General features: G+C 37.7%; 2 protein-coding genes across 2 annotated transcripts in view; one reads left to right on the forward strand and one right to left on the reverse strand.

Annotated features, from left to right (window-relative positions):
• Positions 1-23,431, forward strand: part of LOC144975004 (histamine H1 receptor-like) — a 103,984-nt gene that overhangs the window by 77,520 nt on the left and 3,033 nt on the right. The window lies entirely within an intron of this gene.
• LOC144975005 (uncharacterized) overlaps positions 1-23,431 on the reverse strand; it is a 251,399-nt gene that overhangs the window by 5,947 nt on the left and 222,021 nt on the right. The gene's annotated exons all lie outside the window — the stretch shown is intronic.

Consider the following 23,431-nt stretch of genomic DNA (forward strand, 5'->3'; position numbering starts at 1 on the left):
ATTTACTATCATATCCTGGTGGCTTGCGTGTTTTCTTTTCTTTTTTTTTTTTTTTTTTTTTTGAATTATACTTAATTTCCTGTTGGGGTAATTTTTTACCTACTGACTACTAAGTGGAGTGCTAAACCACTACACCACGGTTGAGAAAAGGTGTCATTTGAAGTATAATATACAAGAAAAGAAAATGCCAAATGAAAATGCCAAATGCCAAATGATTTTTCTAATGCCAAACGGTTTTCAAAAATGCCAGATTTTTGGAATCTGGCATTTAAAATGCCAAACTGGCAACCCTGAAATAGAATCTAAATAAAACGAAAGCGGATGTGGCGCTGATTAAATCTTTTGCGCCAGAAGAACCCAAACAGCAGCACAAAACAACCGATAGAGTCAAGGGCTAGGTCAGGACTTGCCACGCCCATTTCTAGGCTAAAGCCCAGCTAGTCCGAGACTAAATAATGCTCATTGAATCCGATTTTTTTTAGACACTTACTAAGCTTGGGCTAAAGACTAGCTAGTCATTTACTAGAGAGCCTCGCCTTTGGCCGACCAACCTCCGCTGCACGTCCAACTCGCCTTGAGCATGCATTCACGTAAAATATAGAGATTTTTTTTAAAAACCTACCTCTGTTTCAAAAACTAGCATCTTTCACCTTTCTAAGAAACATTTTGATTTTTCAGAACTTTAGTTCGTTAAAAAATACCGGCCAATCTGACCCGTTGAGTCGAATGAAAACGAAATTTTGTTGTTTACACGGTTCAAAGGAAATGCCGTAAATAAGCTTTCATGGACTTCCTGTGTTGTTTTTACAGTGTCACGTGACCGTTTTGAGAAATTTGACGTCTGCTACAAATAATTAGACCGGTAGGGGGTAGATATTTTCGTTGGAGCAGAGAAAAAGTGAGTATTATTTCTTGGACTTGTAGAGAGGCCTAGGGTCCACCAGCAGTCAAGTTGATTGAATAAAAGAAAAAAAGGCCTTTTTTATCCGCCGCCCCCACCACCTTGAAAGAGTGGAGAGGGGGGGGGGGGGGGGGGGGGGGGGATGCATGCCGACGAGAGGGAGACGTGTCGATTGGTGACCTTGGTGACGTAAGAGCATCTCAAGGATGCTGGCAGTTGCAGTTGCATGTGATCTTTAACCCCTTAACAGCGAAGCTAATTTTTTGCTTTTAGATAGTAGTTTGCTTTTATCTTTATTATTGTTAACGGGGAATACAGCGTTTCCACCATGAGAGTAGTCAGACTATCGCAACTCGGACTTCTATTGTCTATAATACTTTTGCCGTTACTTGTTTTTTGATGATAGAAGATTTGGTGTTAGGTCAAAGATCGAATTTCGCCGCTAAAAGGTTGCATTGCTACTGGGTTTGCTCTCCCCCCCCCCCCCCCCCACCCACTTTTTTTTTTCACCTTAATATTGTTGATTGCTGCTATTTCCTTTTTTATGATTAGCAAGTGACGTAGGAGTCTCACAGGATGCAGGAGTACTGCAATTAACCCTTTGCCCGTGACATTGATTTTTTTTGTTTTCAAATAATAGTCGTCATTTATATTATTTTTTAACGCAGAAAAAAAAAACGTTTCCACCATAAGAGCAGTAAGAATATTGATAAAAAGCGCTTTGAGCACGTTGGGTGGATATTGCCCTATATAAAAGCTCAAGTTTTTAAATTGTAATTTGTTTTTTGTCTTTTGATGAAAACGGTAAGATTTTATTTTTGGTCCAAGTAAGATTGATATTCGCCTTTAAAAGGTTAAGTTGTTTTGTATTTTTTTTCAGGTTTTTGCTTTTTTTCAAATGCCTAGTGAGAGAGAAAAAACAAAACAATCATACATGTATCTGCAAACAGCAGAACGTTTTCATTTTACAATGAGATGGGAAGGGGAAGGGATAACACTATGACAAGAGAGAAGAGAGAGAGAGAGAGAGAGAGAGAGAGAGAGAGAGAGAGAGAGAGAGAGAGAGAGAGAGAGAGAGAGAGAGAGAGAGAGAGAGAGAGTGGGCGGGGGAATGGGGGGGGGGGGGGATAGTAAGGGGGAATGGGAAAAGATGAAAGAAACAATGGGTTGCCTGATGACGTAGATCAAAGGATTGTTACAGCGGTGTTCACGGTGCGTACTTCGTGAAATTTAACCTTTTACAGTGACACTGATTTTTTTCTCCAGATTGCTTATGCAGAATAGATCGTTTCCACCAAGAGAGCAGTATTAAGAGTATATTTCGACTCGGGCTTCAATTAAACTATAAATCGCAAAGCTTGTCTTTTAATGATAACATTAAGACTAAGATCTGGAGTTTGGGGAGTGTAAGATGGAATCTCGCCATTAATGGTTAAAATTGTTTTGATTTTTTTTAAAATAAACACACACACACACACACACACACACACACACACACACACACACACACACAGGAGCGCGCGCGGTCACGACAGCGAGGACCATCTATTGCTTGTGTTGCAACGGTAAACCAGTTTACGTGTACGTAGATCCTGAGGCTAGATGCCCCGTTACCGTGTACGTAGGCACTCCCAAAAAAAAAAAAAAAAGAGACACACACACACACATACACACGCACACACACACACACACACACACACACACACACACAGTCTCGCATCCGCTACGCACTAATTTTGCGCACCAATTTTTACTGCACTAATGCACCAAATTGCATACCTATCTAGGGACACTTTTTTCCGTATCTTTTTCTCAATAAACTTTTTAAAAAACCTTTGTTTTGCAGGCGGCAGGGCACTTGGCACTAGGGGGCACCAACCATTGGACAGACGAAAAAAAAACACGATTTCGCGAGGAATGACTCATGAAAATATTTAGGATATAATTTCAAACACAACTTTTGATATTCATCAAGGATTATCTAGTACCGAATGTTTTTTGATAGAAAACAAATGTATCTTCAAATCTAAACTGCTTTTGACGGTAAGCGGTAAGTTTTTTATTTATTTTTCTGTCCAAACGAATGATTTGTCCTGGTATAGAAGCTAAGTATTGGTAACACCGGCGCAGCTCTCTAGACTAGTAAATTACTAAAGTTAGTCCGCGTTCATTAGAACGGGCCCAGCAGTTGTGTCAAACAACAACCTAATTTTGAAGACCAGAATGAAAGTTATGGAAACATATGTTATCAGTACCCATTTATATGTTTGTGAAAAGTGGACGCTTGACAAAGAATGTACTAGGAGGTTAGAGGGATTTGAAATGTGGTGGTATAGAAGAATGTTGAGGCTATAATGGACGTGCAAGTGTTGGCGAAAGTGAGAAAGGGAAGAATGTTGATCGATTAAATCAGAAAGAGGCAATTACGGTTTCTGGGACATGTGTAGAGAAGAGAAGGAATAGAAAAGTTGGTAACATCTGGAAAGAGAACTAGAGGAAGACAAAGAATAACATAAGAATGGTCAAAAGTGATTTTAAAATCAACGCAGGTTTCATGCGCACCGCAGAGGATCGTGATTCTTGGAGACAGCTGACTGGTAACGTGCTCAAAAGTACAAGCCACGATAGATTTTCTAGTGAGTTTTTGTTCTTTCACACGCTGACCTCTCTTATTATCCCGATTACACCCCTGGGACTCCCTACTCACAACCCATGCATTCATACAACAACCACCATCGAGTAGACGATACAAGTTCTATTGCATTTTATTTTATTTCTTTTCCATGTTAATTCGTTTTTTGTTGTGCTGACGAAGGGTTTGTACCCGAAACGTCACATATCTGTATTGTTCCCATCCGAAGCCTCTCCATTGTCATTCCTTCGTTAGTACTACTTCCACTACTGCTGATGCTGCTACTACTGCTACTGCCATTAATAACAATAATAATAATACTACAATCCCTAACTGTTTCTAATTCTTTATTACAATTCCATTTTATCAATATTCCAATATCGTCTATATTTTATTCTATTTTACACGCTATATTGCACGACACATCCTCCTTTTTAGATGTTTTCCTGAATTGCACAACATTTATCCATATTTATTGTCATAATTTAATTCGTATTCCTGACAAAGGGGCTTTCTATTTCCTGCCCGATCATTGTTTTTGTTTATTCACCTCAACTACGCAATTCACACTTATCTCATTCGTCCTTTGTGCGTCATTCATCGTGTTTTGTTGATAAAGGGCAAACCCGAAATGTCCACAGCATGTCTTCGTCTAATAAATTGAAGCTTACAATTCAATACATATCTTTTTTTTCCTTCGAGCTTCAAGCAGCAACATTTTCATTATTCCGGAAAAGCAGAGGGTATAAATAGCCATTCGATTTTGGAAGTATCAACGAATAACAAAGAACATGACTTGTTTAAAACGATCCTATCGTGACAAATTGCTTAACTTTCGCGAGATTGATAAAAATTTTAATCATCCAGAAACTTGTAGAATTTCTAGCTGGTTTGTGAGAAATTCCTTAGGCCTCCATAAATAGATAAATAGATATATAGGTAGGTACAAACAGACGTAGATTTATGGTATTTAGATTATTATTATTAAAATTATTACTATTATTATTAAATTACTATTATTATCATTATTATTATTATTATTATTATTATTATATTATTATTATTATATATTATTATTATTATTATTATTATTATTATTATTATTATTTATTATATTATTATCATTATCATTAGTATTATTATTATCATTATTATCATTTTATTTTTATCATTATTATCATCATCATCATCATCATCATCATCATCGTCAGTCCACCCCTCATCCTCCTCCTCCTCCCCCTCCTCCTAATCGTCATCATCATCATCGTTGTCGTCACTATTTTTGTTGCCATAGTTATGTCTACTACGATGAACCCGTAAAAATATTTTCTCGAAGACAAAACTCCCTGTATATATTTTAAATCTATTTCTTTTGATAGCTATCTATATCAATTCGTGTATTAAAATCACGCATTATTATATATACCGTTGCGCAATTATATACACTGTGCTACTTCAATGCTCAACACAACCAATAAAGCTATATTGTTATCTCTTTTCTATCTCTCTACCCCCCCCCCCCCTCTCTCTCTCTCTCCACCTCCCTTTTTTCCCTCTCTCTACAATATTATATATTATACTGTTGCTCAATTACCTCTTTTCTTTCTCTCTGTCCCTCTTCTCTCTCTCTCTCTCTCTCTCTCTCTCTCTCTCTCTTTCTCTCTCTCTCTCTCTCTCTCTCTCTCTCTCACTTACCTATTTCTATACCTACAAAATTATATAATATTATACTGTTGTTCAACTACAAACATTGAGTTACCATGATCAATTCATTCTACAATACTTAACACAACCCATCAAGCTATATTGTTACCTCTCTTCTTTATTTCTGTCTTCCTCTCTGTCTCTCCCTCTCTCCCTCTCTGTCTCTCTCTCTCTCTCTCTCTCTCTCTCTCTCTCTCTCTCTCCCTCTCTCCAACCTTTCTTCATTTCTAAAGTGTTTGTTTTTTATCTTGTAATGGTTGGGCCAGAGAAATTAACTTGTTCGCGATTTACCCATAAATACCTAATGTTCAGCCGTAAATGACACATCAACAGCTGGGCTAATAACATCAATCGTCTGAAAACGGTCTCTATTCATAGTTGGCAGCTATAAAATATCAGTTATGTCAATGGGAAACCTTTTGGTAATTTGTTACAGTCTAAAAGCAGCGGAATTATTTAGGATGTTAGATTGAGTTTGCAATGACGGATGTAATCGTTGGAAAATTCCGATTTGTCTAACTTGAAGACCATTAATAAAACATGTTATTCATATGATGAACCAGGAAGACAATAATATTTTATTATATATTTGGCAAAATGGTAAAACTATGGCTCTGAAACAACTAGACCAATAGTCACCAAATTTTGCATGGTGTTTACAATTGACATGAAGATGGTATACGTGCATTACAAGATTGATTAGACATCGCAATGATTTTATCGAAAAATCAAATTTGTTTCGTCAAGTCCCTTCGAAAAGAGACGCCATCATTTCCAGACGTGGGTTGTGTGTCAATCTTCCGGTTAGCGAGTATGACAATGAGTTGAGGGTACTTGCATTTAATCGATACCAGATTGTGGTTCCTCTCATTATTTTGAATACAATTAATTTCTTAAATTTGTATAAACAATTTATAGTTCAGAAAAGTGAGTGGAGCATGCACTTATGTTGATAACAACAAAAAATGAAGTGAGTAGGAAAGTGCCAGAAGACAATAGAGAATAAAAATTTCCCGGCGCCGATGGGGGCTCGAACCCGCGACCTTACTGGTACAACTCCGCCTGGCCGGGGAAACTTGACTCTACCGTGTGAGCTATCCACGATCCCAAAAAAGATCGCTTTTAACCCTGATCTTTTTATTAGAGCCTTCTCTCCCTGACTACTTGAGGTCACGGGTTCAACACACACAAACACCGCGAAGTTATTTGGCTAGCATTTCAGCTTAATGCACCACTTCTATGCAGATGACAGTCAAATTTATTTATAATCCTTTATCGATCAAGAAACAAAACTCTGAAAAATGCATTGAAAACGTCAAGGAATGGATGGAAGGAAATTGTTTGAGATTGAATGATGATTCGTGACAATATATAGTAAAATAACTATCCCTATTCGTACTTTAAGGGGTGATTTTGTTACCCCATGCAATATATATAGTAAACTAAAAGAATATTCCTATTCGTACGTTAGGAGTGATTGTGTTACCCCATGGCAATATACTAGTAACATAAAAGAATATTCCCATTTACACGTAGGGGGTGATGATCGTATATAAATATATATCGTATATCGTATTATATATATATATATATATATATATAATATATATATATATATATATATCGTATATATATATATATATATATATATATATATATATATATATATATATATATATATATCGGCATTTGTTCACAATTTCTTCAAAACAATTATTTAATCAGACACTTGATCATTGCCTAGATTCTCATTTACTTCCCTGTGATGTGTACGTTGCAACACAATTCTACTACGGTTGCGAATAAGTTCTACGGGAATTATCAAGTTCAACTACTCATCTTTGCATGATAAGTAGCCCTTCAGAGTCATTGGGCCCATGGGGCTGGAGTTTTACCCGGTTACTATAGCATAAAAGAGACACAATTGCTTGCTACCCTTTGGGTATGGACGTCAGTATATGCAAGTTATTTACACCAGACCAAACAGACCCAGCTACCCAATCACTGCAGGATGGACAGGGGAGGGGAGGGGGGGGATTGTCAGAGAAATCTCGACTGCACCCGGAATCAATCTCGGTCGCTTTGCGTGTAAAGGGTGTGTTCTACCAACTGAACTAGTTGGGTAAGTGAGTAAGTGGAAATGGATTTTTTTTTTTGCTGCTCTCAATTCATCATTTTCTCCAGATACCGTATTCGTATCTTCACTTGATTTTAAAAAATATAGAATAAACGTTATGACACAGGGAATGGGTGGGTGAGAGGGATGAATACAAGGAACGTGTATGTGTGTGTCTGTGTGTGTGTGTGTGTGTGTGTGTGTGTGTGTGTGTTTGTATGATTGTTTGCGGGTTGTGTGTGCGATGACCCTACCTTCAATACATCCCATGCAAATAAAACGGGGTTCTTTTTATTTGTTTTGATGTGAATCGAACAACGTTGTGAACTCAGCTCGGGTGGGGAGATCCACAGAAACCAATATTGAACGGCACACTACCATTCGTCTGACCGAGCCCTTTTTGAAATGGGAAGAAACCTAAAACTAGACATTTTTTCACCGACCTCGAACTGGCAGCACACCTGCTCTCCAACAATACCACCCTGGTGGGCACAGTCAGAGTTGTTTGTTTATTCTTCCCCCTAAGTTACAGCAAGTACAGAATATAACAGGCGAGTCAATAATTGCCTTAGAAAAGAAATTCACTCTCGTTGGATATAAGTCAAATCACAAAAAAGGCATGTACTCCTAAGCACAATGCACCACGACGCCTCGTGATAATGTAGATCCATAATCGGAAAGAAAGCCAAATCTTGTATGGTGATACAATGTCACAAAGGGAGGGGTCAACATGGTCGACAAGATGTGTGTCATTCCCTGACAAGAAAACAGAAGTTCAACAGATGGCCATTGTTGGGTTTTTTTTTATTTGGGGGGGGGGGGGGGGGGGGGGGGGGGGGGGTCTCTCGCTAATTGCCTTCATTGGTGGTTTGGCGCGTCACGGATCCTCAACACTCACTAAAGTGGAACTCGGATATAACGGGGATAGTGGGACTAGCAAAAAAAATCCCCGGTGTAGGCGTATTTGAAGGGAAGCAATACTGAAGGATACTGGATATGGTTAGGTAAAAGTAGGCGTAGACAGCAAGTCTGTGGTAGACAAAGAGGCGCGTCTGAGACAAAATTAGATAGCGGCTACCACCGTGGAAAAGGGGAAAACCTTACCACGAATCATTCATAGTTAGTCATGGCTAGTCAGAGATATAGTGATAGAGATGCTTGTGACGTTGGGCCCCCTGCAACTAAGTATCAAGCTGTAAATATGTACAGGGAAGAGGAACAAAGTAATGTCCAAAAGATGGCACCTTATGACGTTTCTGGTGGAAAGCCCTCGGGAAAGCCAGAGACTGATCTACCTACATTGAAGACAAGAAATGTTCCTTTAAAAATTGGCACGTGGAATGTGAGAACACTTGCTCAAGCAGGAAAGCTCCATAATCTAATTATGGAGGCAGAGGCGATGAATATGGATATCCTTGGTGTCTCAGAGACAAGATGGAAAGACAATGGAATATTAAAAAGAGACAGCCACACTTTTATTTACTCCGGAAATACTCAGCACAACAGAGGCGTTGGCATCCTGATGAAAAACAAAATTGCTAAATCAGTAACTGGGTATTGGTCCGTGAACGACCGCATCCTAATGTGCAAAATCCAAGCTAAACCTTTTGATTTAGTGCTCCAACGAGAGATCACCCAGATGAGGAGGTCGAGGCACATTATGAAAATGTAAACAAGGCCCTCAAATGCATAAAATCAAGTGACATTGTTGTCGTAATGGGCGAAAGTTGGAAACGCAGCAATCTCACCGTGCATGGGAAGTTGTGGTCTGGGAGAGTCCAACGAGAGGGGTGAACGTCTGGTCCAATTTTGCGAGTCCCACGACATGACCATAATAAACACCATATTCAAACACTCAAAGAGGCGCCTATACTCTTGGAAGAGCCCAGGAGATATATGCAGAAACCAAATAGATTATTTTCTCATCAAAACCAGATTCAAAAACTGTGTGACCCAATGTAAAACTTTCCCGGGTGCTGACATTGGATCGGACCATGTTCCCATCATGGTGAAAATAAAAGCTAAATTAAAAATTCCCAAACAGAAAATGGACGAACACATAAAGTACGACCTAGCTGAACTTAGAAACGAGGAGCTAAGAGCGAAATATGCTGTAGAAGTAGAAAATACGTATTATTGTCTTATGGAAGAACAAGAAGACACAAATAAAGAAACAGAAGAAACGTATAAGAGTAGAATTGATAAACAATGGTCCTCTCTAAAAGGTGCAATAACAACTACAAACGAGAAAATGCTAAACAAAAAATCTAAAGAGGCAAAGAAAGAATGGATGACGAATGAGATTTTGAATATTATGAGAGAACGGAAACATTCAAAGGGCACCCCTAGGTACAATGAACTGGACAAATCAGTAAAGAAAAAGTGTATCCAGGCTAAAGAAGACTGGCTTGATGAAAAGTGCCACCATATTGAGAAGCTATCACATGAGAGAAACCGTGGACCAATGTTTGCTGAAATCAAGAAATTCACATATAAAAACTTTCAATCTGGCGGTTGCATCAAAGATAAATCAGGTAGACTCCTCTTTGAGGTGGAAGAAATCGCCAATAGATGGAAAGAATACGTGGAGGAGCTATTCAATGCGGACAGAGGTGACAACCATATACAGTCCTGTGACGAGCGATTTTCTTTCACTGCGTGATTTCTTTATCATTCGTCAGCGTCTCGTTTCAAAACCACTTGAAACCTAGTGGACGAGACATATAATTGATTAACTCCTCCAGTAAGATAACCAAACATGGACAGTCTTTCTCCAATAAAGCTCCAAATCTTTCTAACGGAAATTTTGGTCGTTAGGTGGTAAACATTTCCATTGTATAACGGAACACTCACTTTCAGCTTAAGGTTTATTTACCTGTTCAAATTGTCTGCCCATTGTATTCATGCCTCCTGCTAATTACCTTTCCCAAACAAGTCTCCAACGTCCCTATGCCCTGAGGTCTTGTCTCGTTCAAGAGTAGCTTAATTGCAATTACTGTCCTAGTCTCTCCGGCAATTCTCCGTTATTCTTTCTTACCAAAGCATCTGGATATCATTGGCTATCTAAAACAGGAACATTCTTCTGATTGGCTATTTTCATTTCACCTAACCAAATTCATACCTGAATCTAATCACACACACGCTGGGAAGCCCAAGAGAAAAGAGCTGTCTCTCCAATTTCAAACTTGTAAAAGTTTGTCTATCTCGGCTGGAGGTAAAATGAATTATTGGTTAACATTCAAAGTGGAACGAGATATTACTGTAAATTCAATTTAATCTGTTATTAATATTATAGTTGTGTATATATTCTAAGTGTGCTATTCCATGGATGTTCGTAAGTTGGAATACCTGTACAAAACTATATCTATATTTATCTTATACTATAGTTAACATTTGCTTATGATCTATGCTATTTTTTCATTTATATTCAATATGTATATTGCTTGAATGTCTGTACCCTACCGCCAATCGCCGGCCACACATCATAACCTCAATTATAATTAATAAAAATAAATAAAGAAATACCAGGGACACAACCCTGTTAAATTCTCATCATGTAAGATAGCTCGACTGTCAGTTGATGTTTAAAACATATACTAACTACCATTATCATGGAGTTACTGCTTCTCCTTGCCTTTGTCGACAAATAAAGGCTATTATGATGTGTCGCTCAAGGACGATTCGGTGGCGAAAGACAAACTCGATTGGCTCTAAGACCTTGTTGTTTCAACTCTTAAATTGAAGGTCCTGGTCCTTTTCCGTGTCGTTGGAGCACCCAGTTGTGCCGAATCCCTGCATCCCAGTCCTTGAACAGCGGTAAACCCCTGATGTCAGCCTAACTACAACACACTGTTGTGATGTCCAGAAAACTCTGCAAAGCAGGCGCCAACCCTGGAACTAGCTGATACATTTGCCTCAGTCAAGCAAGCCGACGGGATAAAGATAAGCCAAACGGGCTTATACCATTTTCAAATGTATTTTCCACGGACACAAGTGATTAAAAACTACTAACTTAATCAATCAATCATAAATGAATCGATTAATAAAACAATAGATAAATAAATAATAAATTAGATCCACTCAATTAGAGCTATTCTTCCTGATATTAAATAAATACTTATTCTTTCTATCTTTTCCTGTAACAATCTAATTTTATGTATAGAATTGTTATTATTGCATTGGGCGTTACTATTGTCTTGACTCACTTGTTATTAATACAATTAAGTTATAAGGGACCCTAAGGCAATTCTTAATCACCCCTAGATTAAACCTGAGCCGTTTGTGATATAGGTTGAGTGGTGCAGCTGGTAACGAGAGCCATAGCGCGCATACTAGCTCGAATCCAGACCATTGAGCTATCGGTTGGACTCGATCCCACAAAAATAACACTCAACCCGCCACAAGTCCTTTCTACGGGGACCCACAACCCTAAGATCAGAAGTAGAGAAAGCCCTATACTGCCTGAAAACAGGGAAGGCCAATGGAATAGATGGGGTGTCAACAGAAATGCTGCAAGCACTGGGTGAATTTGGTGTTGATGTGATAACGGACCTTATGAATGAAATATACGAGTCAACGCACATCCCAGAAGACCTTCGCACTTCTATCTGCTACCCAAGAAAGCGAGTGCAATTGAGTGTTCGGACTACAGAACAATCAGTCTTATGTGCCATCTACTGAAACTCCTGACAATAATCCTGAAAAGAATCTCGTCAAAAGTAGATCGTGAGATTTCAGAACAGCAAACTGGATTCAGAAAGAACAGTGGCACCAGGGATACAATTTTCGACTTAAAAATCCTGTCAGAAAAATACTTAGAGGTCCAAAAAGACATATATGCCTGTTTTATCGACTACTCAAAGGCATTTGATTCTGTTAGTCATCAGAAACTTATCCAGGACCTTGTGGCAATAGGTGTGGAAGAGAATGATGTGGCTCTAATCGCTAATCTGTACTGGCAGCAAAAGGCTCAGATAAAAGTGCAGGCAGATACAACAGATGCAATTGAAATCAAGAAAGGAGTGCGCCAGGGATGTGTTATGTCTCCTTGCTTGTTTAATTTATACACAGAGCCTATTTTTCGGCAAGTAGAAACAGCACAAGGGTTGAAGGTTGGTGGCCACAACATCAACAATTTACGTTACGCTGACGATACTGTCCTGTTGGCGGAAAGTAAGGAAGACCTACAGAAGCTACTTTCAAAAGTGAACGAAGAGAGTAAAGAAAAGGGGCTGTTCATGAATGCGAAGAAGACAAAAACAATGGTGATAACAAAAAAGAAAGAGCCCATAGACATAGATATAGAAATAGAAGAGTGTCCAATGGAACAAGTAAAGGAGTTCACGTACTTGGGGCAGTTGGTAACATCCGATGCAAAGTCTGACAAAGAGATCAGGAGACGAATAATGCTGGCCAAAAACGCGTTCATGAAACTAAAGCCAACACAAATATATCCATCAGAACACGAATGAGATGCACCAAATGCTATGTGTGGTCCATTTTCTTTTATGGTTGTGAAACGTGGACACTAACCGCACAGACAAAACAAAGTATTGAAGCTTTTGAGATGTGGACGTACAGGAGAATGCTGAAAATACCTTGGACAGCAAGAAAAACAAACATCGAAGTCCTCGACCTAATGGGCCAAAAACAAAAAGAACTTCTTTTGACTGTGAAGCACAAAAAGCTGTCATATTTTGGACATATGCGAAGACATGATAGTCTCGAAAAAAGGATAATGGAGGGAAGAAATGAAGGAAAGAGAGGCAGAGGAAGACAAAGGAAATCCTGGACAGATGGCATCAAGGAAGCTACAGGACGGCGCATGGCAGACTGTAACGAGGCTGCAATGGACCGTGAAGGATGGAAGGCCATGACATCCGACCTCTGGAAAGAGATGGAACCCGGGATATAATACTGAAGGAAATTTTTTTAAAACCCCACAAAGAACAGATTTCGATTTATCATCCTAAGTAAGAGTCCAAACAGCCCGTTGTCAGCACGTCGCCGTCCGTGTCCAAATCGTGTCGCCTATCCTTAGAAGAAACGGACTGTCGCTGGACTGGCGACGTTCTATCGCCCGTTCCGTGCCCGTTCCAGCGCATGATTTGAGGAAAACAAAACCATCATCATCACCTTCATCATCATCATCATCATCATCATCATCATCATCATCATCATCATCATCATCATCATCATCATCATCATCATCATCATCATCATCATCATTATCATCACCACCATCACGTAGAATGCAAAGAAGTTTACGCACTCTCAGATGGTAACAAAATTTTCATCTACCGGAATGATTTTTAATCGATCGATTTAGTGGATAAGAATTAACTACTGGTAGGAGTTCTGGTGCTGATCGAGACCTTCTTGGAGTGGCTGTTGATTCTATACAAGTCTGTATTGGTGGTACTGATTTGAGTTGTCGCTCACATGACTATCAGTTTGTACCACAGTCTTGTGATATGACATTCGTATGAAGGTCCTGGATTCGAGCCTTGCTTGGCGCATAGTTAAGTCATTGGAAAAGACCCACATTCTCTCACAGTACTCAGGTGTAAAATGAGTACCTGGCCGTCAACAGCGTTGTCTCTGTCGGAAAAATTATAATATCGCATAACAGGTGTCATGTCCCGTTCTACATGTTACGTGTTGTTACTGGTCAGGACCCTTTGTATAGCAAGGACTATCCCGCACAAATCTTTGGGCCTCTTTTTCGCTCACGAAGTGCCCAAATTCGCGACAAAATATGGGACGAAGCCGTTTGGTATATGCTATTTTAAAAAATTAATTACGACGCTGTTTATCGATGAATATGACTGAAAGTTGGCACACAGTTAGAAAAAAGGTCATTTTAGATTATGTCAAGCGACAAAACTCGTACGATTACCAGAAGACCGTTAAAAATAGATTCTTACTCTTTGGAGTAAAATATTTCTAAAACTACCGGGCGTGTAGGTTTTGTCGCTGACAAGGTAATACATGAACATTTCTTCTTTTAGGTTGTAAAATTTTATATGAATATGACGAGTACTTTTCCCGTATTTTTCAAAACACTATCCTAATTTGTTCTTCATTTGTAAAAGACAAAGCCATTTTGACCCCCTACAGCCCGAATCACAAGTTCAAAACGATTTGGCACCAAACAGCGGCTGAGCGAGTCGTGGCAAAGCACTTTCTGATTGGTTGACCTCGTTTTAAAGTTCATGACTAGTCAAAATGTCTGCGCGGTCTCACTGGCAGAGGGGTGTTTATCGTCTGCCATTGCGTTTGAGTTCAATAAACAGCTGATAATTTGACTGTTTAATTTACAAGAATTTAAGAAATTATAGTTAAAAGTTTTCGATTGCAATATGATCTACAATCTCAGCATGGGTTTAATTATTGTGTTCCAAGTCACGTTCTATCAGTAACCTTTGTCCCCTTGTCCAATTTTTCTTTTCCTTCTATATTTCTTTTGTTTACGTACGCAATCCCTCTCTCTCTCTCTCTCTCTCTCTCTCTCTCTCTCTCTCTCTCTCTCTCTCTCTCTCTCTGTGTGTGTGTGTGTGTGTGTGTGTGTGTGTGTGTTTATATAAGTTAGAACTCTTCTACTGTTTTCATTATATTCTCTATCAAATTTGCCATAAAATTGCCAAATTTCAATCTTTTAATCCACTTATTACGCAAGATACAACCAAAGGTCGAAAAAAATACCTAAAAAGCGTCCCATATTTTCGCGTTTTTTTCCTCTTTGCGGGTCATCCAAATAAATGACACCTTTGAAACTGCATAGCTTGTTTATTTATGAATGGATTTTCAAAATTCAAAATGATTTTTACTCAGTGGAGATAGGGCTTTGATTTCAGACAAAAATTTTCTTCAGAAAGAGAAAAAAAAAAATTTTTCATAGTCCTTGCTACTTTGTAAAGCGCTCTGAGCACATTAAGTGGATATTGCCCTATATAAAAGCTCTAGTTTTTAAACATTTAAAAAAAAATTAATTGTTTGAATATCCATCTTCTGGTTTATCATACAGAACATGGCATTTTCTAACAGCCTCTATCAAAACCGGTTTCCATATGGATCAAGAGAAAGAATGAGAAAAAAACGGTTCCGTGCTGGCCAAATTCTAGTGCAACAGTGTGGGCTAAAGCATATATTAATGTGCTTCAAAATCAATTTATCAAAACATTTCATAATTATGGAAGTGAGAGCCACAGGTCTCAGATCATTCATTGGTGAAATGTGTGAATTTTAGGGATATGAATTGTTTGTTTGTTTGATTGTTTTTAAGGGTTTTACGGCGCTTGCAACACATTTAGGTCATAACAGCAGCGCCATTAAAAAGGAAGAAAATAGGATAGTAAAAACATTCTAAATGTACAGTTAAAAGGATTAAAAGTTAAAAGTAAGACAATGGGGAAATGGTTCAAATAGGGAACAGATGTAGATTCCAAGAGCACACTATCAGTGTACTTAGTTTGAGATCATCTAAAAGTCTCAACCAGACACCAGCATAAGATCTCACTAGGAGGAATCCTTTCTTTACAAAATATAGCCTTATGGAGAACATTGTGCTATTTGAGTCAATAAAACAAATTATACGGCGCACAACTCTACTGAAAGATTTGAAAATTAGAAATGTATTTTTTACAGATAGACAAACAGATAACTTGATTTCCTTTTATAATTTAAAGTCAGTTTGAAAGTTCGTTGAGTCAAACAGACATCCTAAAATATGTACCGACGACACTAACACTCTCAAAAACAACTCATTTCGACACTGTAAAAAGTTGTCAGTTTGGCGTTTTTACGCAAATCGTTGCATTCGAAATAATGTATTCACTTAATTACTTTAAGGATTTCAGATCTACACTAAGTTTTCAACAGTTTTCATCTATTTATTACATCAAGTATTATCATTGCCCCTTTGATGCTTTCAAAGTGATGGTTTCGGGTGGATAATACCCAGGATTAACTTATGGCTACACCCTCAACTCTTTCACTCTATCTGTCCAGTATAAACATCACGTACAGAAATTCCTGACCTGTCCGATTTCAGCAAATCGTGGCATTTATAATGATATTTTTCACTTGATCACATTAAGGTATTCATATTTACAGACATTTTTAATAAGTTTCACCGATTAACAACATCAACTAATATTACTGCTAATATTGTGTCGTTTTTATGCCATCGATGTGATAATTATTGCCCTGGTAAATATTTAGTTAAACGTTATCGACAAACTGTCAATTGTATCTCTCTCGCTTCTAGCCTGAAAAAAAAACAAAACAAAAGTAGACATAGTATTATGATGGGATACTTGGTACTGTTCGCGTCTGCTTCAGATTTTCATTTGACCTCAGGATTAAAGTGGTCAAAACACCCATTTTCTTTCATGTAAGTATAGATCAGTGTATAATACTTAGATTTTGAATTATGGGCAAACTCTCAATTTTACCAATCAACAATCAATACATAATCACCAGAGTACTGTACTGTAAGGTAAGTTCTCGATCCCAGGATCGGGGAGACATTTCGAAAGCTCCTACATCCCCAGTATTCTTTCAATTTGTATTTTCACCGTTAATCTTTTGTCAGGCGTTAATATATTCAATTTGCATCATATAGAAGCATTTTAAAAAACTCTATAACAAACCTTGATAGATTTGTGAATGTTAAAAATTTCCTAATTTGACTACTGTTTTGATTCTCGGCCGCCATTTTGATTTATGAAGTATTGAAAGGTAGTGTAAAGCAGTCCGAGGGTTTGTTTTTTTTTCTCTTAGGGTTAGCTCGAGATCGGAGGATTTATTTTCTATTAGGGTTAGTCATTGATCTTAGCAAAGCTAAGAGGGTGTATGCTTTTCCTATTAGGGATAGTTATAGGTACTAGGTTTTATATTTTCTTGGGGTTAGTTGAGGGAATATTATTTGAGTTGTTTCCCTTTGTAGGAGCTTTTGGAAAGCCTCTCCAGGATCGTCTTTCAACTCTGCTCACGTCTGCTACTTCAGGTTTATTTTCTCAGTTGATTTTTTTACCACAACCTGTTTAACACACGGACAACTGTATGAAAATCGTTCTTTCCCCGCGAAATTGCGGGCTTTTTACTAGTACACTCAAATGTTTACAAATCATATGTTAGAAATGAAAAAGATAACAGTACATAACAGAGAGATGGAAAAAAAGATCATCTCTCAAAACTATTACTATACATTCGACTGTTTTCCTCGCAGCCATGGACTCCGTCAAGGGTCAGGACAAAACCAAGTAATCTCATTCCAAGACAAAAACAGAAGGCATTTTTTAAATTGATGCCCCCCCCCCCCCTACCTCCCCCGGGGATCTAAATAGGATTACAAATTCAAGCTGCATTTTGTCCAAAAATGGTGCTTCTATTTGAAGTTGTATTAATATCCGATACGAGTTGTTCAGACATCCGACGGGTTTTGTTATAACTTCTTCATCTTCTTCTTTCAGCTTATCCCGCATTTTGCAGGGTCGCCATAATGTATGCCACATCTCCATGCATCTCGATTCAGCGCATCATCTTCCCCCAGGCCCAGTTTTTTTTCATATCATTTTTTACCTTATCCCACCAACTAGTCTTTAGGTGTCCCTTTTTCCTCTTTCCCGCTAATTGTAAGTCCAATACTTTCCTTCTCACGTACTCCTTCTCTCATCTCTTTACATGTCTGAACAATTTCAATCCATATAACGTATTTTTTTTTATCTGTGTTACGTATGCTAAATCCTTATAAAATAATAAAGGGAGACCCTGATGGGAATTTTTTTTGTTGTTGCATGGAAGTGTTTGTATGTCTTATTATGTGAAATTGTGTAATGAGAGAGAGAGAGAGAGAGAGAGAGAGAGAGAGAGAGAGAGAGAGAGAGGGAGAGAGAGAGAGGGTGGGAGAGAAAGAGAGAGAGAGAGAGATGTATATAGATAGATGGATAGATAAAGATATATAAAGAGAGAGATAGAATGATAGAAAGATAGAGAGTGAGAGAGAGAGAGAGAGAAGTGAAGAGAGAGAGAGAGAGACAGAGAGAGAGAGAAATAAAGATAGAGGAGAAAGAGAGATTGATAGGTAGAAGGCTAGACAGATAGAAAGAGAGAGAGAGAGAGAGAGAGAGAGCGAGAGAGAGAGAGAGAGAGAGAGAGAGAGAGAGAGAGAGAGAGAGAGAGAGAGAGTGCATGGGAGGAAGGAGGTTTTGCGTGTCTTACGGACTCAATAAAAATAAGTAATGCTATGATTTGTAAATAGTTTGCAAAGTCAATTGTAAAGTTGACCAGAACTTACTGTTAAATAGACTATTTAGTGCTTATCTTCGAAAGAGAAAGAAAGAGAGTTATGGACACGTTGGAATATCTTTATTCCGTTAATATTAAAAGATGGGGCTGGTTTGTTGACATATTGAAGCTTGCTGCCAATCAAGGCGACAGGAAATGATGACTACCGTTGCTTGGGATAAAATATTTCCGGCACATCATCATGATTGGAATCGAAGATCGGATAGGAAATGACAGAATCTTCTCATTGCTTCTTTTGGTCTAACCAGAAATACGTATCTAAAAATTTAGCCATGAAAATCGTCCTTCAAATATCGATCGATTGATGACCCTCATCTTGGTTATAACTCTCAAACATGGGACCTCACGTGAGGTCTTAGGTTGGAGAGTCTTTACCAAGATGAGGGCCATATAAATCAAAACGATATGTGAAGGACCAGTTTTCTGTCCAAATCTTTAAATACCTGTTTTTACAGAGTATGGCAGTTAACTGGTTAATTGAAAGATGTCGGAAATTGTTTATAGCGTTTGTGTCATAATTAAATACTGACATTATTTTGAAATGTACAGTTGTGCATTGCTTCCTGTAATTTTCTTCAATAATTCCGGTCGTGCTCCTCCTCATCATCCTCATCCTCCTCCTCCTCATCCTCCAGATGATTCTCAACCTCCTCTTGTATTGTTAAAGAATACTCGTGCATTAGCTCTATCTATCCATCTATCTATACATCTCTCTACTATCTTTCATAGCTCAAATTTTGGCACGTTGTAAATATTTGTATAATGCACAAATGCTTAAATTTTCATGAACAAAGACAAACTTATGATGAACTTGCTCAAAAGTAACTTTACATTTCTACACGCTAAATTACTATTGTTTAACTATGTGTTGGAATCATAAAATTATAATATCATCTAAAAGAGCCTTTAATAAGCCACATGCATGCTTAGTTATATTGCAATCGGTCAATCATATCGGGGATGGTGAACATTTTAAAACAACTTGATATTTCGTCTTCGGAACTGACGAAAAGAAGGAAATATAAAGAATGTTACAGTAACAATCGTGAAAACTCAAGTTCTTAAATTCTCGAAACAGAACCTTTTCTCACCAACGTGCGCTGATTGAACATCGCCATGTTTTCTACTACTGTTTACAAGTTACCTGTTATTTTAAACAAAAAAATGTTATCTGTGTGAAATCATTTTGTATTTACTTGATTTCAATTCCTTTTAGTCGCGAAAACATGCCGAAACTGAGCCTCGAAGAGAGAGAGAGAGAGAGAGAGAGAGAGAGAGAGAGAGAGAGAGAGAAGTGAAGAGAGAGAGAGAAATAAAGATAGAGGAGAAAGAGAGAGAGAGAGAGAGAGAGAGAGAGAGAGAGAGAGAGAGAGCCCTTCTACTTGACCATATTCATGCTAAACTGCCAGTAGCTGAGGTTGCAAAGCTTTTCACTGTTAGAACTACCAGCTATTTTATTATTGCAAAGTTTAATAACAAAGGGACATGTGAGGGATCGACGGCCGACAGATTAGCCCCGAATAACAATGATGATCGAACATTTGCTCGACGCACAACTAACCTCTCTCTTATGCCTCTGGCATCGCTGTAGAAAACAGTATTTCAAGTTGGGTAATGGTAGTAACACTTGCAACTGCTGGACTCAAGAGCGGTAAGCCTCTCTGTGCAAGCTCAACTAACTAAGAATAAGACTTTGGTGCTCGAGTGGCCTACTGTAAATCCAGATCCCAATCTTATCAAACACCTCTGAGGTCTCCAAATAAGACCAAAAAAGAGAACAACAGTCACACAAGGAATGCTTATGAGCTTTGGAACACTGTTGAGGCAGGATGGAATGCGTCACAGTAAATGACATATCTCCCTTGATTAACTCTATGGGGAGACTTGTTTGAGCAGTGATAGGAAATTCAAATTTCTCAAAAAGCTAAAAGTACGAGAGTTATTGTAAACAATAGACCTTCAATGGTATACCATATTTACCAATAAATTGTAAAAATCATGACTTTTGAACAATTTCTTCCCCTTTATGCTATCAAAATAATTTTTCCGCATAATTTTTGTGACAATCTTTTCGATCAACTTGAATATAAAATGAAGGCTGGATAATGGTCGATAATTTTATATTGTCTTTGTCAAGGGATGGCTTCTTTATCAAGAGCGTAACGTGAGCCATTTTTAGGTTTGTGGGGAAGTCAGAATTCGCAATAGAGCAGTTGACAATTGATGTTATGGAGGGCAAGTTCATTTATATAGGATTTTATAACCCATGTTGGTATTGAATCGATTTGCCATGATTTGTTTGGGCTATTGTGAACAGTTTTATTATAATTTATTAATCCGTCGCGAGTTCAAAAAAGGAAAGAGGTCCAGCGCTTTCAGCTTTCTCAGAGGTTATAGTTAAATCTATGATGTTGCAATGTACCTTGTCGAAAGTGGAACGTATTTCGCATGTTTTGTCTCTGAAATATTTATCAAAATATTGTGTAACTCAAATCCATTTCTTTGAAGCAGTGTCTTTCAGGAGACCATTTACGATTTTAAAAAGTTCTTTTGTGTCATTTTTCTTGGATGAGACAGTTTTCTTGATGTGATTTCATTAGGCCTCTTCTATCAGACTATTTGTTTCATATTATAGAAATGTACTGCTCTTTATTGTTGATTGATTTTGTTTTCTTCCAAAGCCTTTCAGCTTTTCTTCTTTTCTTTTTTGATGTTCATATTTCATCAGAAAACCAATGCGTATTTGGGCGAAGTGATATCATTCGTGATTGTAGTGGCGATGCTTCTCAAGAATGTCCAAGATTGTTGTTTCAAATACATTTAGCTTGTCTGCTACATTTGTTTTTTTCTTCTACAAGGCCATCATGATGTGCGTTTCTCGTGTCTTTGATAAAATCATCGTGACATATTGACTTCGGTACTTAATTGTTTTTTGCTCATAGGACGGTTTCGATGATGAGAGGTGAAAAAAAGGAGTGTTGTGATCTGAAAAAGGATTTGGAATTACATATATTTATTTGAAATAATCATCAGACATTCTATGTATAACGAGATCAATAATATGTCCTTTTTCATGGGTCGGTGACTGGGCACTTAGATTTAGGGATATGATTATATAATCAGAGAATTAGTTGTTGCATTGCTCATCTCATCGATGTGGATATCAAAATCTCAAACAACAAGCAGATTTTTTTGCTGATGAGTTTTTCAAAGCCATGTAAAAAACCATTATGCTTGGATGAGGGTGATTATATTGAAATGGTGGTTTTCATAAAGTAATTTAATATGAAGAGACCCAAAAGAGTTAAAAGATGATTTTTCCACGTCAATATTATTCAAAATACTCTTATGAATAACTAAAATGTCACCGTCACTAAGGAGTTAAAATACTTTGGGAGGTGGACACCAGTTGGGAGTGAACCGGGTTCATGGGATATGGACACCAGCGGGAAGTGAACTCGGAACTATAGGAGGTAGGCACCACTCACTGGTGTGAACCCTGGCCTATGGGAAATCACTGGGGAGTGAACACGGTACTGTTGGGGTTGACACCACTGGGGAGTGAACCCGGGTTTATGGAAGGCGGACACCAATGGGGAGTGAACCCGGGACTATGGGTGGTGGACACCAGTGGGGTATGAGTTCAAGGCTATGAGTCACTGGACACCAGTGAGGAATAAACCCGAGACCATGTGATTAAAATTATTATTATTATAATCATAATGCATCATCATCATCATCATCATCATCATCATCATCATCATCATCATCATCATCATCATCATCATCATCATCATCATAACCATTATTATTATTATTATTATTATTATTATTATTATTATTATTATTATTATTATTATTATCCTTCTTCGGGAGGCCTTCCGAAAGCTCCTACAAACGGAAACAACTCAAATAATATTCCATCAACTAACCCCAAGAAAAAATAAAACCTAGTACCTTTAACTAACCCTAGCACCTTTGCTAAGACTTATGACTAACCCTTTTAGAAAAAAATCCTCGATCTCGAACTAACCCTAGTAGAAAAAAAATCCCTCGGACTACTTTGCACTACGTTTCAGTACTTCACAAATCAAAATGACGGCCGAGAATCAAAACAATTGTCAAATTAGGACATTTCAAACTTTCATAAATCTATCAAGATTTGTTCTAGAGTTTTTAAAATGCTTCTGTATGATGATAGATTGAATGATCAACGATGAAAATACAAATTGAAAGAATACTGGGGATGTAGTGGCTTTCGGAGTGTCTCCCTCTTCTTCTTCTTCTTCTTCTTCTTCTTCTTCTTCTTCTTATTATTATTATTATTATTATTATTATTATTATTATTATTATTATTATTATTATTATTATTATTATTATTATTATTATTATTATTATTATTATTGTTGATGTTATTATTATTAATCAATATTATCATTTATTCCCACCGTCTTTAATTTTAATTCCGTCTGACACTTTCTATTCAATGGAATTTGCTGACAAGATGTGGCCTAATAACCTCCTTGATAATTAAGATTATTCTACACAAAATATCTTACTTAAATGAAATAGTCTTCAAGTTTCACCGACATCGAATGGGACGAAAGAACAGAACCACTTTTCACAACAAACTTATCTACGAACGATAACCCTAATCAGTTCTATTCGCGGAAGAGATATGGTAGTAAATGCGTTGATCTTTAACAATTAAGTTATGAAAAACACAATTCTTGTACTGTTCTCTTTGCTAAAAAAAACATTACGTTGA

The sequence above is a fragment of the Berghia stephanieae genome, chromosome 6 (assembly GCF_034508935.2).
Source record: "Berghia stephanieae isolate SIO BIC M18660-M18661 chromosome 6, UCSD_Bste_1.3, whole genome shotgun sequence".
NCBI classification, from domain to species: Eukaryota; Metazoa; Mollusca; class Gastropoda; order Nudibranchia; family Aeolidiidae; genus Berghia; species Berghia stephanieae.